General features: G+C 46.8%; 1 protein-coding gene across 4 annotated transcripts in view; it reads right to left on the reverse strand.

The window, feature by feature from the left end:
- LOC135904141 (vasopressin V1a receptor-like) overlaps window positions 1-18,431 on the reverse strand; it is a 68,077-nt gene that overhangs the window by 37,599 nt on the left and 12,047 nt on the right. The window contains exon 1 of one of the 4 annotated variants that reach the window (XM_070536034.1): window positions 9,811-9,927. The exons of 2 other annotated variants lie outside the window; for them this stretch is intronic. The gene's annotated coding sequence lies outside the window, so the exon portion shown is untranslated. Of the gene's footprint in view, window positions 1-6,829; window positions 7,085-9,810; window positions 9,928-18,431 lie in introns of those variants that run through there. One more of the 4 variants, XM_065434763.2, reaches the window with a different exon arrangement.

Consider the following 18,431-nt stretch of genomic DNA (forward strand, 5'->3'; position numbering starts at 1 on the left):
TGGGGTTGTGAGATCGTCCTTTCACGTTGAAAAATGTGCAGAATGAGCAAAAAATAATAGTTTCCGGAACATGCATTCGCGCCGCCTCGTTGACGGCTCGGTGTTGATTGGTGGCGTCGTCGCATTCACAAGGGCCATATAGCCTGGAGGCCTCGTAACAACACCCTTTGTAACAACTCCCCTAGTAACAACGACCGAAGGAATATATGAAAGAATAATGGGTGCAGAAATGAGAAATACAGGATATGCCTGCGATGTCGATGCATAGTGAAATGAAGTACGTGATCCGCTGATTCTTTTTGGGAATTTATTTGTTCTGGTTACTGTACTTGTGAGAAAATCTAAATAACATGCACGAACAAAAAAAAAAACAATGTTCTTGTGTTGCGGGGACTTAGGTGCTCTGACGCTATGCCTTATTAGGCAAGTAAATAAGTTTGACGCATGCGTTGATCTCTGCCAACTTCTGTATCATCATGGAAATTTGTTTTCCGGTTGTCAGAAAAGCTCACAAGTGTCAAATGAAGTCCAAGGACAGCCGATGGTTTCCTCTACACGTGTCTTGCTCCTTATTAGGAAATGAACTGTTATGAGTCGGGCGTACTCCCTGGAAATCAGAAATTAAAGTGATGTTACTCGGAGAAACGTTAGAGATTTTGTAGCAATCATCGCACGCGTCAGAGATTCCCGTGATTCCGCACTAATTTTCTATGACAGCAGTTACTCACCGGACTGGCTACGACACCCGTAATTCTATGCGAACTACTCTCCCAACTGTGTGCAATGACGACGACACGACAACAACACAATGACAACACAACGACAACACAACGACAACACGACCGAGACAAAAACGACAACGACGCACGCTGGGGCCGAGCGGAGCGAATGGACGAAAAAAAAAAACGCTTTCAAAAATAGGATCTTTTTCTATTTTTGAGCTGTTTTTCCCACATTTATGGACTTGCTCTTGAGACAGTTATGCAGGAAACTGCATATTATGTATATACATGCAGTATATATGTAATATACACCACGTGTTTCTAGGAAGACTTTAAGTAATATATCTATTTGGCCATGTTGATATAGAAGGACCTTTCCTTCGGAGACATTCCGTTTGGGGTAACCACCACGTGGTGACGGGGGACACGTGGTAATTAGTCGCTAATTCACAAAAAGTCATTGATTAACTTTTAAACATTTAGTTTCAGTGGGCTCATCGTAGTTAGGAAATTGAAGCGAGCTCTCCGTAGAAGTTATATCAGCTTTTGGATCTCGAAAAAGGCGAATACCCGCGGAACTGTGAGACGACGAATTTCAGCAATCAGAGCGCGCGAAACCAAAACCGCGAGGCTTCAGCGAGCGCAAAGCCACTGCTGCAATTAATTCATTCACCTATACATTCATTTTTATTATATTCTCTGTTCCTGACTATTGCCGCGTATTCTCGACGTGGCTAGGTGTCATTTCATACAATTGACACGTTTGTGCGACATCTACAAGTCACCTAGAAGCGATTACAACGTAGCCAGATCCCAGATACGCCAAACCCTTCTGAAGTCTGCAAAAAAGACTTTGTATTCAAAAACGCCAGGCGGCACGTTAGGTGCACAAAAGTATCAGAGTTGGGTGTGAGTGTATAACAATCAGTGGCGTAGCCAGGGGATGGCAAACAGGGTACGTGCCACGGCCCGGAGAGAGAGAAAGCGATAGAGAGGAAGATAAATAAATGAGAGGAAAGGGCAGGAAGGTTAACCAGACGCACGTTCGGTTTGCTACCCGGCACTGGGGGAAGGGATATAGGGATGAAAAGAGAGAGAGAGACAGGAGATAGAGAGAGCACAGTTTCACGCACATTTGAATGTTCGCACTGAGTCTACACAACGTGCCGCATTCATGCGCCAACATCTAATTTTAGTGCGATTGCGATTATGTGGACACTCCAGGCGCATTTCTGCCGTCGCCGTCGCCGTGATGTTCCACATAAAGTTCAAGGACGATAACATCGCCGCGCGGCGTATGCTGCATATGCGAGCGAAAGCGTTGAACACGGCTCGGAACACGGAACACGGCGCGGGAACACGGCTCAATCTCGCACAGCAAGAAATGGAAGCCAGGAAAAAGTGCGCCGTCGTAAAAAAAAATAATAAAAAATAAGAGAAAGTGCGCCATCTGGCGGCGCACGCAAAGCTCTGGGCGGAGGGCAGGGATAGGGGAGGGGGGGGGGGGTTGAGTTTTTAGTCCGGGCGGCCCCAGCCCGGACTTCAGGATACAGCTGGCTTCAGGATACAGATGGCTTTCAGGATACAGCTGCCCGGCGGGCAGCTGTATCCTGAAAGTCATTTGCGACGCGGACAGAGTCCACCGTACGCCGTGTTTTCGCGGCTTGGTTCGCGTTGATGCGAGATGCAGCACGAAGGTCAGTTCACTCGATGAAGATGCCGCGCTTCCTCACTCCAGTGTTTTGACAGCGAATTTCCGCCGCCATCGAGTAAGATACGCTCATGGTTTTGTCGTGCGCGCGTGACACAATGCTTGTTAATTTTGTTAGTATGCCTATGTTTACAAGCTTATACAGCCAATAAAACTAAACTACTTACTTCGGATAGCTGTCCAGTAATTTGCTACCGCAATTGTTTGTTCCCCTTTCGGGCGAAACTGCGACTTTGTTGCCCGCCGTGGTGGCCATGCGGCTATGGTGTTGCGCTGCTAAGCACTTGGTCGCGGGATCAAATCCCGGTCGCGGCGACCACATTTAGGTAAGGGTGAAAATAAGAACACCCGTGTCCCGTGCACTGGAGTCACGTTAAAGATCCCCTGGTGGTCAGAATTAATCCGGAGTCCTCCACTACGGCATGCCTCATAATAAAATCGTGTTTTTGGTTCGTGAAACCCCAGGATTCAGTTCAATTCAACGTCTAATTTTGAACATATCAATAAAATAGCCAATGTACAAACTCTTCCAGCAGTTTATATATATATATATATACATGGCAAAAACCATGTTTTTCTAGCTCATGACAGCTCCCTCAGTGCAGAATGTCGCATATGGCCGGTATATCTTATACTGTTTCAACCCTCACGGTACGACGGCGCAGACCGTGGTGAAAAGGAATGCCGATGGATGGGCTTTGTACCGAGCTCTTGGGTTTAGACAAAACTGTGCCTATTCAACATCTCTGTTTTAAACTCGGCAATGGCTATTTCAACCGCTCTGGTAGCACTATATAGCGTTATCTCCATACTACTCATTGTCGCTTGAAGAGCAGTGAGGTATATAGCACGCGTTTGGGATTGACAGGGGAAAACATACACGGCACACACGTTTTTCTGTGCCTCATCATTTCAAGTTTCTCCATGAATGCTTGTGACACTGGAGATTCCTCTTGGACTGAATATTTTTTTTTCTTCTCTGTCGATACTTATCTGCTATTCCCTTTTTCCCCTCCCCAAGTGTAGGGTAGCCAACCGGGCACGTCCTTGGTTAACCACCCTACCATCTCCTCTTCGTTTCTCTCTATATCTAGCAGGAGGTCACGTTACTGTAACATCTTTGCTGACAGTGCCTGTTGGACTTTCCCGCAATTCGTAAAGAATCGCTTAAACAGTTTTGTTCGCTTCGTCAATCTTGCAAAACTTAATTTTGGTGCTGGGACCATGCAGCTTTCCCTTTTTAAATATATAGTTGCGTTAGATGAATGGGAGCAAAGAGGGACACGCGGTAACTTAACAGAAAATCACATAGCGAGAAAAATAGCGACAAAGTGATACTTGGTGGCAGCTCAAGACGTCAGCGAAAAATTTCGCGTTTGGCTTCCGTATTCAACCGAGAAGCCACGAAGATGATGAACGTGCCCACGAAAGGGTGCGCCCAAAGTGTTTTATAACACGGTCCCCAGAGGCGAGACGAAATATTATCAGCGTCTGGGTGGTGACAGGGCATTCATCACAGCCGCTCGCGCTTCGGAAAGTTGCTCTAGCTGAGCGCACGTTTTTAGAATTATTTACGGTTGTTTGGAAAGACGTGAATATTCATTCACCTTGACATGGTCTTAGGGTCGGTCAAGTGCCCTCTGGGGCCAGATTTTGTAACGATGCTTTTTCCGCTGCTATTCAATTTCGCGCTTCTGGCTCTACGTCAGTGCACACAGCGACGCTTGCGTTATCAGTAGAATCAGCCAGCCATGAACAGTTGATTATAAGAGTGATATAGAATCAAGCGGAAGGCAACGCTTACAAAGTCACGGCCCAGATGTGCCAATTTGGAAATGAACGATATGAACCACCGGATTACGTATGGATACCACCACTATGCCCCAGAGGGCTATGTTCAACATAGAAGGCGTAGGTTCATATAGTCGGCGGCAGTGAGCGAGCGAGCGAGTGAGTGAGTGAGTGAGTGAGTGAGTGAGTGAGTGAGTGAGTGAGTGAGTGAGTGAGTGAGTGAGTGAGTGAGTGAGTGAGTGAGTGAGTGAGTGAGTGAGTGAGTGAGTGAGTGAGTGAGTGAGTGAGTAAGCGAGCGAGCGAGCGAGCGAGCTAAATTTACCAGAAGGAGTCAATCTTGTAGAATGGCGCTAATATGAGATAGATATAAGCCCCACATATCTATTAAATCCCATTCGACCTGAAGCAGCAATCAGCCAGTGCCCTGCTACTGAGAATCCCCGGATGCTCTCTGCGTGCCATACTTTCTCGAGCGTGCGGTGCACGCTGGTCCGGAGCTTCTTTGTCCTTAACTTGCCGATTATGGTTCGCCATAACGGCATTTTTCCGCCAACGCGCTTCACGTGATTTGTATGCCATTAGCCATCAAACTATAACCTACCAAAACCGAGACGATTCCGTGAAATCCTGAATGCTGTATAGCTGTCGTCTTCTTCCCTTTTGTACTGTTTTAAATAGCAATAATAAATATTAAAGAAGTTACTTCTTGGAAACTTGCCTTACGGCATCACACTCGACGGCATGCTTTACCATGTTTTATGCATTAACGTGCCTCATGGCAACAAGTAGGCCTGCCGCCTGCCTGCTTCGTGTCTCTCCCGTATTGGCTAATCATGGTGTCTCCAAATATCAATTTTGTGATATTTCTCTCTCATCTTCATGTTCCCCTGTTCCCGTCTCGCAAAGAAAGTTAATTGAACCAGACGCTTTTCTGGTACTTGATAACATTGGTAACAACTGTCAGCGGCAGGCAAACACATGGATCGTAAATAACATGGCAGCCAAGACTTGTCATAATAATTGGCATGCATTTCATTAGGTCATAGACGCGTTCTCACTAACGATGTAAGTACGTGCCACGCAGCACGGTGCTTTTTATCAACCAAATGCGTCGCCGAGGTTTAAGAAATGAAGATGAACGTCATAATCGCCAACGCAGCTTTGTTATAAGCTAAAAAGAGACAGTTGATTTGTTGTACTTTTTAATCACGAACAATCGAAAAATATAACCGCATATCCAGGTCGGAGCGTTGACTGCGGCGTTGTGCAGAGAGAAAACTACTGAGTAAACTTTTTGAAAGTTGTACATCGAGGTGGGTCGACAAGTGATAGCATTTCAAAAATAAAAAAAAAAGTCGCAATTCCGCCCGAAAGGCGAAGCATTTATCGCGATAGCAAATTAGTCGGTAGCTACACGAAGTAAGGATAGCAGTCTTATCGGCCGTATAAAATTGTAAACATTCACTTACTAACTAAATTAACGAGTACGGTGTCACGAATACAGGTAAACGTGAACACATCTGGCTCGATGACCGCGGAAACTCGCTGTGAAAACGCCGGAGTGAGGAATGGTGGCAGCAGCAACGAGCGAATTGACCTTCGTGCACCTCTCGCTTCAGTGCGAACGAAACGCCGAAAGCACAGCGCACACGAAGCTGCCAGCACTTCGCGAACTCTGCAAACATCGCAGATCGCTTTGAAGGTCTATGTCCGCGCGGGCGCGCACTTTGGCCACGTCGCAGATCGCCTTCAAGGTACGGTGCCCATACGGTCGCGCCGTAAGCAGCAACCGCAGGAGAACAACGCACGCTAACGCGCGTTAGCAGCTAATATCCATATATTTAACAAAGGCTTGATGGCCGACACCATGTTGATGTGGCACACATTTCATTATCTTCTTCAGCTTCATCATGAATACGCGTCATAAATTTATACGGCAATCAGTAAACTAGACAAGCGGTAATTCAGGTAAAATAAGCCGAAGTGACCCCTTTCCACATGGTCCACCCGTAAGAATGTCTAAAACAAGAAAAACAAACTGGTTGTAGATTAGGGTCTCAAAACTACGTGTCCTTTTTTTTCTCTCCGTCTCTGGTGCCTTAATTTTAACTTCATAAATTACGTACGTTTGTTTCAGTTTGCCTTATTATGGACCGACCATCGCGCTAACTGTATCAACGGCTTCTACAACACCTAAGTCGTGCCCACTGACTTGTCTTACGTAATTTATCTTCAAATGAAGTAGCAAGTAGACCTGAACACAAGTAAACGAATCCTTTCCTACCCTTCCACTCTAAAAGCGTACGAAAACGATATCTGCGGCAATAACATACATGAGGCCCCCTTGCAAAAAAAAACGAAGAGAAAAAAAGAAAGAAGGAAAATAAGCAGGTAGAGCGGGAGATACAGTTGTTGAATTCACAAATTTCGCTCTTGTACAAACCGCCTGGTCTTGCAGCTCTGGCAGCTTTCTCTATCAGTAGTGCTCAGTATGCCTACCGGCTTGCGTCTTGCCTTACGAATCGCTCGAGCGCACTACGTACTTTGCCATTACGGTACCGGCTTTTCGAAGTTCTCGGTAACGGGAGAGCCACAGCTTACTCACCTGCGTTCGCGAAGCGCTCGTCTCCAGGTTCTCCAGTCCAGGCCGAGCTTGACGCCTGACCTCTGAGGTATCAGTCGGAGCGCTGTTTTCAGTGACGCCTCCAAAAATGAAACGGAAGCAACGGACGAAATCCTTCGCGCGCACAGCGACTCGGCCAACTTGGCGAGTAGGCGAAGCTCGTCTCACTTCACCACGGCGAACTCTTCCCGACCGCACTCCTTCCTTGACATCCGAGGGAGCGAGTGGTGGGGGACGGCGGTGAGCCGTGAGCGGCGGCGTCTGATGCGGATCTCGTAGCGGCGCGTTTCGCGCGGCCGAGCCGACGACTACGTCACGGCGCTCTCGCGTCTCTCCTCTCCCGCTTCTCCGGCTTCCCTTAGCGGAGTCTGGGGAACACCACGTGACGCAGGGATCGTTTGACGGTTGGGCGCAGGTCTCGTGGAGCTCTGGCTCGGCCTCCGGCGGGACGCAGCGAATAGTTGCGCTCGGGTGCTGTGCGTCGGGGGGCTGCGCATTACGAGTCAGTTATCAATTAATAAATTATCACTCGGATTAGGGATTGACTGAATGACTGACTGAACGCGGGACGCACACGAAACTTTCACGAAAACGCGTTCGCACTTTGGCCGTGGGCTAAGAGCGCAGCGGTTTGGCAATAAGAAACCAATGATTCGTTGCTTGGCTAAATAATAGACCGTATGAGTTTCAAAATTTTTCAAAGGGAAGAAAGCTTAGTAAAAATTTTCTTAAGGTTAAATGACTGCAGTTATATCAGCCCGTCTTCTTCCTTTTTTTTCTTCTTTTTCTCACAGGTGTTGTCCCTCCAAATTCATTTGATGGAGTAACGCTTGTTTTATAGTCGTGCTTTTGTCAGAAGACATTCTTGAATCGATTTTGGAATTTTTAACGTAATTTTTCCCTTTTTGTTCGGAGACTTTTGTTCTGCATCAGTAAATTCACAGCACTGCATCTGCAGGTGATACCAGTCGTTGTGCAGGCTGCATAAAAATAAGCGTCTAGTTAGCACAGGCATGCCAGCGATATTGCAGAATGTTTTTCTCCTTTTAGGTGGTTAACGCTTGTTAAAAATTCGACGCATTACAGAGCTAAAAAAATAGGAACTAAATACGCTCAAAATATTCGCAAAATAGGGCAGGATAAGAATAAGGCAGGATGGATGTAGAAAAATAATAATCATTGTGGGTTATATTAATGTCATCAATTAGGTAATGGGTAAGTCTGTGGAATATTATAACTTGCCCCTTTTATAACGTTCATGGGCTACAAAAGAAGTTGTTGAATTTGACATAGGTACCGGTAGTGATGCAAGAATTGCGTAGTCAGGAAGTAGAGGATTTAGATAGGTAATCCTGGAGAATATCTGGAGATTCGACAGCGACCATTTTCCTCAGCAAGATAAGCGTAAAACAAAAACAACTAATAAGAATGGTGTCAGACAAGTAGACACAATCATTCCAATGTTCTTCACTGCACGCTTGGAAAAAAGTATTCAAAATTGTAGACTGGGAAATATTAGTTGCGATGATCAATGGGGAATGTCTTTGCAACATTTTTACAGATGACCTCAAGTTCTTCAGGAATTGGGGAGAGTGGTAGCGCGAAGCAAGCTAACAACTGTACGAAGAGGCAAGCAAGCACGAGTGCTACTTCCAGCTGAGATCTATTATGGTAAAACACGGGAATCAGTAGGCTGCCAGAAAAAAAAATAAGAAGAAAAGAACAACAGTCTTGTAATCGTGACATCCCCAGTAATCATGACATACTAACTAGCCCGAACGGCGACCCTTATGAGTTACATTTTTTCAGCCACACTGAGGATGACATAGAACGATTGAAAAATAACTTGGGAATTCTAAGGGTAAGTTTGAACATTCGATCGAAAATGACTAATGTAATGCTCAATAGCCTGGCAAGGGGAACAAGCGGACCACGACCATGAGAAATAACTTTTCAGGCGAATACAAATAGATAGGAGAGCATATGACAGGCATTGCAAAATCACTACCAATATTCTTAAACAAATAAAAAAGTTGTCTACGATTCGAGCATTATACTTGCACTAAGCTATGACACTTAAAATTTAAGGATAACACAGAAACCTGTGAAGTTAAGGACAGCTAAAAGAGTGATGTAACGAAAAGAATGGGCGCAACGTTAAGAAACAGGTAGATGGTGGCGCGGATTAGAGAGCAAACGGGTGTTTCCGATACCCTATAGTTGAGATCACGTGGCCTCACGTGGTCACGTGAGCGCCACATGTTATTGTGCCGTGGTACTGTGCGGTAATTGCAACCGACACTGTGGTCGTGTACGTGTGATGTCTGTCTGTCTGTCTGTCTGTCTGTCTGTCTGTCTGTCTGTCTGTCTGTCTGTCTGTCTGTCTGTCTGTTTGTCTGTCTGTCTGTCTGTTTGTGTCTCACCTGCTCTCCTCACCTCCTCACCTGAGTCTCACCTGCTCCGCCCCCCCCCCCCCCCTACATGTAGGTTTCTGCCTTTCTGCGCGTGTTATTAAGCACCAACTAGGCCAAGGAGTACTTCTGAAGCATGAACGGCGCTTGGGAGGACGAAGAACGCGATATACTGTCTTTACTGTGTTTATGATGATTATTATGAAGCGACCTGTCGTAATATCAGTTGCGTTGGCGGCGCTTCTTTTGATCGAGCGGCAGCCGTTGCGAGCTGCGTATATGCAGATCGAAGTACACCTTACCATCCGAAGAAGTAGTTGCACTATTCGGTCGCAAATGAATCAGTTTCCGATGCAGCGCACACACGTGGCAGGGGAGGCTGCCAAAACTATCGTATGCTCAACGAATTCCGTAGGCCGCCGAACCCAATATGGCGAAGGTGATAGTATAGAGCGCTACTTATGCAGAGGCACTCTACATAAGGGACAGGCGAAAGACGAACGACCGCCGGTGAGGCAATGCTCGAGCGAGATGCCAAAAGCGCCGGCTTACCTGTCAGCCCCACTCACGGGTTGCTTGATCGAGAGATGCACTTTCGCGTTGACGGGCTGCGGAGGCGAGCATCAAACGCTCTTCTGAAATCTTGCAACAGGAGCGAGGTTGTGGGAAAATGACTGAGCCTGAGGCAAAATATTACGGACACCTGTAGGCGTTGTACCGAACCGCATGAGGAGTTCCCACGGTTAAGGGGGCGGCCGCTCTTCTAAACTGGTTTGGTAATGAGTGCATATTTCTTTCTGAGAAAGTTCATATAACTAGCGGACAGCTGTGTTGGTGCTACTTGTTAGGGCGAGGCAGTGTTTCTAAATTTGGAGCACGTACTTGCAAATAATGAGGAGCCTTAAGCGAGCAATTATTCTACGTGCGTTTAGTGCTGCAAAAGTTTACAAGAGGGCTGCGTTCTTTTATTGCGATAACAATTATATGAACACTCTAGGAGCATTTCTGCCGTCGCCATTGCGATGACGTTCCGTACAAAGTTCAAAGGCGATAAAATCGTCGCCGCGCACCGTATGCTGTATGCGCGAGGGAAATCGTGCGAGGGCGAGCCGGCGATGGCGGCTCAATCTCGCGCACGCAGCCGCGGAAAGCGTAGAGGAAGCGCGCCGCCTTCTGTCGCGCGCTAGGCTTCGCGGGGAAGGCATAGAGGGGGCGCGTTTTAACGCGATAGCGTTAAGGAGCTCGTGTCGCAGAAAAGCCGGTGTCGTCGGCGTCGGGTGTCGGCGTCGGCGGCGTTGACCGTGAGCGATAAATCACGGCAGGCGCTTCATAAATAAAAAGCAACTTCCAAGATTGGCCCGGCGGGAATCGAACCCAGGTCTCCGGAGTGTGAGACGGAGACGCTATCACTCAGCCACGAGTTCGATGCTTCCAAGCGGTGCAAACGCGCCTCTAGTGAATGCGGTGTTGCCTTCGAAACCAGCCGTGGAAAGTTATACTGCGGTGTATATCGGTAATTATGAACATGTAACGTACAGAAGTCACAATTACACGAGTTGCGAAGTGCGTTTCCGCTGCATTTCTTTTGCGCTTTCCGCACACGCAGAGCCATCTTGCGGCAAACACAGAAGACCCCCTCCTCTCAATGTACGGCGCTGCCCCGACAGGAGGCGCGCCGCGCGCGCATTGGGACCGCTGCCAGGCGCGTCGCGGGACTCCCTCTCCCCTGACGACGCTTCGCCGGGCTCCCGGTTTAGATTACTATCTATCTCTCTGCCCGTGCCGATCACGACGTTTCGCTGGCAAAGATCGTTTCCCCTCCGAGACACCGAGTTCTTTGGTTCGTTTCGTTCGCTCAGGCGCACGTTTCGTTGTCGCGCCGAACGCTGCGTTGCTCGACGTTCACCGCGTGATAGGTGGGCGCTAAGTCCGATGCGGGGCGCATCGTAAGTGATTGCTGTGCCGTAGCGCATTGTCTTATACCCCTTGGCGGGTCGACGGGAACGCTGTCGCGTCCCACTCTTGAAGGCGAAGCTTAAGCGTCCTCCAATTTTTACTCCGGGTGGCCGCTGTATCTGGAAAGCAATCTGCGACGGGTACAGAATCGCGCTGCGCTGTGTTTTCACGGCGTAGTTCGCGTTGATGCGAGCGGGTGCACGATGGTCAATTCGCTCGCTGCTGCTGCCGCGTCACTTCACTGCAGCGTTTTGACAGCGAGTTTCCGTGCTCATCGATTGAGATGTGTTCATGTTGGCTTGTGCGCGTTTGACATCGTGCTTGTTAATTTAGTTAGTATGCCTATGTTTATAAGTTTACACGGCCGATAAAACTATTATCCTTATTTTGTATAGCTGTCCACTAATTTGCTATCGCAATCGATGATTCGCCATTCGGGCGAAACTGCGACTCTTCTTTTCATATTTTGTTTTTGCCGCACGGGCTCCCGTGTGGCATATAAAATTAAGTAAATGTGCGCGTACCTTCTTTGTGAAGAAGCTGCATAAGTGGCTTCTGAAACTTATTCTTCATAATTAACCATTTGTAGTTGGCGGGCGTGTCTGTCCATATGTCATGACCTGTAGGTTTTCGCGCGAATTGTCTGTGACTCATAGCGTTTGTTTTGCTCTCCGTTAGTCGCCTCTGTGATTCTAGCTGATGTCCCTGCACCGATGCATAGACGAATGACGCGGGTGCGTTAGCCACTGCAGCTTCGGCGCTTGGCAATTTGTGCGAGCTTCTGTGCATAAAGCAGACTTCGAGAGTGGGGACAACTGTGCACGCGTATTGGAGGCCACATCGGGCAGTGGTGTAGCGAACGCGGAGGTCGAGTTGTTCTCGAATTGAATTGAATTCTGTCATTTTACGTGCCAAAACCACGATTTGATCATGAGGCACGCCGTAGTGGGGGAGTCCGGATTGATTTTGACTACCTGGAGATCTTTAACCCGCCCCCGATGCACGGGGCACGGGAGCTTTTGCATTTCGACCCCGTCGAAATGTGGCTGGCGAGCCAGGTTTTGATCACGCGACCTGGTGCTTAGCAGCGCAACACCAGAGCTGTTGAGCCTCTGTGGCGGGTGAGTTGTTCTCGAGTATGGTGGGTGGTATCCTCTGCTATTGCCTGTGGCTGGTCGCGATAGATCAAGCCAAGGCCTGAGAAATCGTGGAGGTCAACATGAAAAATCATTTCGATTTTTAAACATGATTACCACTCCACTGGGTCTCTTCACTGAGTTATAAGCAACTTGAAATGTAGCAGCTGCTAGGGGCAAGTGTGGAACTCTACGCCTTTATAGCAGAAGGTCGCTTATCGTCTCAGGAATGAAGCGTGCATTCATTTATTTGCTCAATATGCGCAGTAGCGAAACTCAACAACGACTCAAAGAGAAAGCATCAGCAGCGAGGAAACGAAACAATGTGAAACTTAATTGCGGAAGTCACGAAAATAAGGTACAGTGCCAACCACGTGAAAAAAAAAAGTAATGGTGCTCCGTGTTAGTACTGAAGCTTGTTTTTATTTTTGTGTTGAACGCTTTAACTAAAATTTGTTGCAGATAGGTTTAGTGTCTTTTTGTTGTCAACTACGGGAATGATTAAGTTTGCAGCGGAGGCAAGGACATCGCATGACTGGATGCTGCCTTTTCATGGCAAGAACCAAACGTTTTAAACACAGAGCATTAGTGCTGGGTAGTAATAACCATTAGCCCCGTTGTCCCACACGACCACCGCTCTCATCTTGGATTACGGTGCTCGAACGTAGCCGCTTAGGAAATAAAGAAAGAAAGAAAGAAGGAAAGAAAGAAAGAAAGAAAGAAGGAAAGAAAGAAAGAAAGAAAGAAAGAAAGAAAGAAATCATTCGTAGAATTCAGGAAAACAATTCTAAGCCGAGAAGATATGGAACATTTCTGTCATTTCTTTCAAAATAGCGTCACGCCCAGCTATATAGAAGTCGTTTCCATGTCACTGACGTCCGCTTACGTTATATTGCACTACCTGCAACTGAAGCGGCGAGGTTAGTTTAGCTTAACGCTCGTGCAGAGGGAAGTCATCGAAAACACACACACAAACACACACACACGTACACACACACAAACACACACACACACACACACACACACACACACACACACACACACACACGCACACGCACACACGCACGCACACGCACACACACACGCACACACACACGCACACGCACACGCACACGCGCACGCGCACACGCACACACGCACACGCACACGCACACACACGCACAAACGCACGCACGCTAGCCTCATGGGCTAACCAGGAGGCTAGCAGAGTGCAGGGGTCAGCTGAGCTTTGTTCCTTTCTTTATCCAAATATTTTCTGCCATTTCCACGTCTGCCAGCGCCGTGTAGCCAACGTGACTTTATCCTAGTTGATCCCCCTGTCTTTCATCTTCCATTTCTCCATCTCGCTCTCCCCATCTCCCCCATTCTCGGTTAATATTTTCCTCTCTCCTAAGCAGAGACTCGCGATAAGATGACTAATATGATCCCAAGTTTCATACTTCCGATCGTGCTTCAGTTTGCCCGTACGTGAGTTTTACTCAAGTTTCATACTCGAGGCGCGTCCTTGACGGGTGACCCAGGTGTTGGGTTACGGCGTTGCTCGAAGTTGAAACGAAGCCGCGAACAGTCCGAGCCACTTACCTGCATTAGCGCGAACAGGCTGTTAACAACAACCCTTGAAACGATAGGAAGGCGCACCTGAGGTACTTCGCTGCTTCGAGGGACGAACTTTTACAAGAACACACGTGAGCGTAGCAACGAAGTGACGCAGTTCCTTTCTGCTTCGCTTTTCTTTCTCTCTCTCTGGCAAAGTCTCCAGGCGTTTGTTGGAAGGAGAAAAGGAGAAAAATGTAGTTACGGTGGAAACAGGCAACGCGATGCGCCAAATACCGATGGCTAAGTAACTATTTCTTCTTTCCACGTTTACGTTTTTTCTTAACGGTATTACGATGTTTATGATTACCTATAATAAGAAAACTGAATCCCATAAGGGTGAGTGAAATGTGAGAGCTAACAGTTCCACTAGTCTGGACACAATTCTGCATACCAACAAACAAAATTGGCTACAAGGAGGTCTCAAGCCAATTTAAGGTTTTCGCTGTTGCTAAGGAACTATTCGTAATTTAATTTGCTTCTCAAATGGTTTTGAGCCGCGCATACGAGGCTGCATGCGTAAGGTTTCATTTTCCAAGCCACCTGTTTCCTTACTATTTGAAAGTAGCCGACTCATATATAAAACCGTTGAGTGTGTTGCCTCCATATGAGAGTCGACTTCTATCATTTACCAATTTAACGGCATGGATACTATAATGCCCTGGCAGATGCCTCGAATGCAAGTTTGATTTATAAAGGCTTAATAAAAAGTTAGAAAAAATTTGTCCGTGAGTTTGAAGTGCTGACGGGAGGTTTTGTCCAGGACTTTGACATTCGCTTCTATCCCTTTTTCTTTCCCATATAGCCCAACACCAGGGGCGTAGCCAGGGGGGGGGCTTATGGGGCTTCAGCCCCCCCCGAAATTTTTTCGTGCTCTCCATGCACCGCCGACCAAAGCGACCCCCGGCGCCGGAAATCACTCTGGATTTTGTCTAGAATGTCTTTTTGACGCTCGAAAAGACATTTAACCGCGAAGATTGCGAACTCGGGCTGGATTTCGTGGCAACGCCCATACACTGGCAGTCACATAACGCCAAGCAGTCCCATCCGAGCACAATGTTTCAAGGGCGCTTTGATGGTGAGCGGGTGCGCCGCGGCATCTCACTGAGGCCACGGAATCTATGGAGCGCATGGATATCAATTGCGAAACTTTATGGGTATAAATCTCACAATCTCTTGATGTGAAACGTGCATTGACATTTCCAAAGTTGTGCTTTAAATTTTCAATTGCGGAACTTTGTGTGTTTAATGTTGTTATAAACATTTGACGCCAAAGGTCCATTGACTTTTCTAAAGTCTTACATCGGAACATACAACGAGACAAGCCAAATCAACACACTAGCAGACGAGTTGACAAAGCACGCAGCGAGGTCCAATGAGACGATGTGTTGGGGTGGTTCATTTGTGCATGTCACATAAAAAAATATTAACACTTTTTTAACCTACGCCAGAACAACCATGTCAAGACACTAAAGCCAGCCAAAGTAACTACGCTCTTATTTATTTTTTTTCTACTTTGACTTTTATTCGCCGAGAACACATTGAGCCTCTTCAATTTATTTTGTTCTCGCTACCCTACCCGCGGGCTGCCAGAGCGAGCCAGAGCGCATATGTTTTTCTCGTATGGCCCCGACCACCGCGCGGTGCACTTCGGTGGGCGTTCGGTTTGCTCTGGCCGAGTGGATTTTCACCTGACAGAGTTTTGGAAGCTTTCTGGCTAGCAGACGAGAAAAAAAAAACAATGGTCGCTCGCCGCCATCACTGCGGGGACTCGAAGGAATGCACCGCGTTCCTTGAGCGCAACCTTTCCGGAAAGTCTTGTTTCGCCGGTGTAGGATGCTAAGCAATATGCGTATGGTTCTCAGTGGGCCAATCGTCTCATGTTTTCTTCGGTATTAATTCTGTAGCCCCATTAGGTGCCCGATGTAGGCATTCGATTCTGGCCAACATACTTTCCTATGCGTTTTTTTTTTTCCATTTCGGTGCCTCCGCCCCACAGAAAAAAAAATACATTGTTGCGGCGCAGCGAATTGTCGCATGGTGAAAGTTCGATTTTGATATTTCTTTTGCGGAAAGTAATGGGTGACGGGACGCTTCAGTTGCCGGATACGTTTATTATATTATTGCGAAAGCAATTATATGGACCCTCCAGGCGCATTCCTGCCATCGCCCTCATGTTTCGTATAAAGTCCAAGGCTGATAAAATCGTGACCACGCGCTGCATGCTGTATGTGTGAGTGAAAGCGTAGGGAGGGAGGTGGAATGGCTGAGCCGACGATGGTGGCTCAGTCTTGTGTGCGCAAAGGAGAAAAGCGGGGAGCAAGCGCGCCGCCTTCCATCGCGCGCAATACATCGGGGGGAGTGGATGGAATGGGGGCGGAATCTAGGATTCTGTGAATCTATGAATGTGCAACATGTTTATTTGCCTTGTTTGACGCATTACATACAGTTACTTTTTCTTACATACATAGACTCATTGGAGACTTATACGTATACTTAAATATCTTGTTGCGATGTTTTGTGTATACATGCAGTGAACTATGTTTCCAGTGACACTTTTTTGTCCTTTATCAAGCCGTATTTTCACATTTGTATATCCCATTGTATCTTTGGATTTCTAATGTACGAGGGCGAGCCAAATGAAAGTGCGCCCACCCTAACCGCGCAATAATGGTTCGGTTCATTATCTGCGAGGCATGCGCGTAGGAGAACAGCATGTCTCATTTACAAAAGTGACACGCAGGTGTGAAGATAAATGTTCTTTAATGCTCTCATACACTGGGTTGAATATGGTTGCGTCACATAATGGACACTTCAAAAGTTGAACAGCTCGGTGTCGCGAAGTTTTTGACAGCTAAAGGTGTTTCCGAAACAGAAATTAATCGCCGTATGGCTGCCGTTTACGTTGAACACGGCATTTCATTGACCACTGTGAAGCGTTGGAGCAAACGGTTGAAAGGACGTTGTAAAGACATTCCAAGACCGGGCCAAAACCATCGTGCAATCACCCCCCACACAATTTCAAAGGTTCATGAGCCGATGAAACAAGAACGGAGGATAAGCATCGATGAACTGGCAGACCGTCTGAACATCAGTCACGGTTCGGTTCACGCCTTAATTCATGAGCTTCTCGGTTATCGGCTCTTTGGTGCGCAATGGATCCCCAAGATTTTGATCCATAGCGAGAAGACGGAGAAGTTTCGCGCTGCCTTGACTCATCTGATCGGATATCACAATGAGGATGACGACTTCATGTTTTAATTGTGATCGGGGACGAACCTTGGTGCCACTACTACGAGCCTGAAACACGACGGCAAAGCTTACAGTGGAAACATTCGAATTTACCGCGCCCAAAGAACGCAAAGGCCATCATTTCCGCTGGAAAGGTGTTGTTGACTTTTCTTTCGGTCGTCAGGGTCTATTACTGATAGAATTTGCTAAATCTTGAGAGGCTATCAATTATATCCGATATTGTGAAACGCCAGAACGGCAGTCTGTCGCAATCAAGAACGAACAACGTGGAAAATTGACGAATGGGGTCATCTTGTTCCACGACAATGCCTGTCCCCACGTCGCTTATGTGGTTAATACAAAACTGGCTAAATTCAATTGGGAAACGCTTCAGCATCCGCCATACAGCTCAGACCTGTCACCCTGCGACTTCTACATTTTGGGGCAGCCGAAAAAACAGCTCAAGGGAACCAGATACAGACTTTTTGAAGCAGCAACCCAAGGAGTTTTATAAGACAGGAATCACGCGACTCGTTAGTCGCTGGGACAAATGTCTAAATTCTCATGAAGGCTACTTTTAAATAAAGTACCCCGTTGTTGGCTCACATTCATTTGACTTGCCCTCGTATATCTTGCAGAATTCCTGCTTTTTATACGTGCCCTCTGTTGCGACTGATTTCGGTGCAATTACTCACGATACACGACCGGTGGCATCTGCTTCTGCGTAATACATTAAAACAAATTACATCGTCATTGAGATTTTTCACTGGCCATTGCATATATACAAGAATGTAAGCATGGTTCTTGAATGACAAAGTTTCATCAACATATTTGTCCTCAACTTGTCCAGTTCATTGCCTTTTAATTTTTCATATCAGTGGCATGCACTGCTTTCCTGGTTTCGAACTGATACAGTTCTAAAGTTCGTGTGATATTTTCTTTACTTAAATAGACAAAAATATGGAAGCATTGATATCAGTTATTTTGGGCAATATTTTTGGCACATACGAGTATATTCTTTTATGAAAAAATACATATTTTATTGTTTTGACTGTGCGTAGCGTTCAAGAATTCGTTTGCAGCATCTTTGGCAATGACAATGCAGTTATTATTCATGGATTTGATCCCTTGACAAATTGTTTAAGAGGAAGCTTTAGCTCGGGCCCAATCCGACGCGGCCTATTCGAATACTTGTAAAACGCAGAAACCCTTTTCTTAGATAATCCTGCGAATCGCTTTTATTGAAATTCGTTGCAT

The sequence above is a fragment of the Dermacentor albipictus genome, chromosome 1 (genome assembly GCF_038994185.2).
Source record: "Dermacentor albipictus isolate Rhodes 1998 colony chromosome 1, USDA_Dalb.pri_finalv2, whole genome shotgun sequence".
NCBI lineage: Eukaryota > Metazoa > Arthropoda > Arachnida > Ixodida > Ixodidae > Dermacentor > Dermacentor albipictus.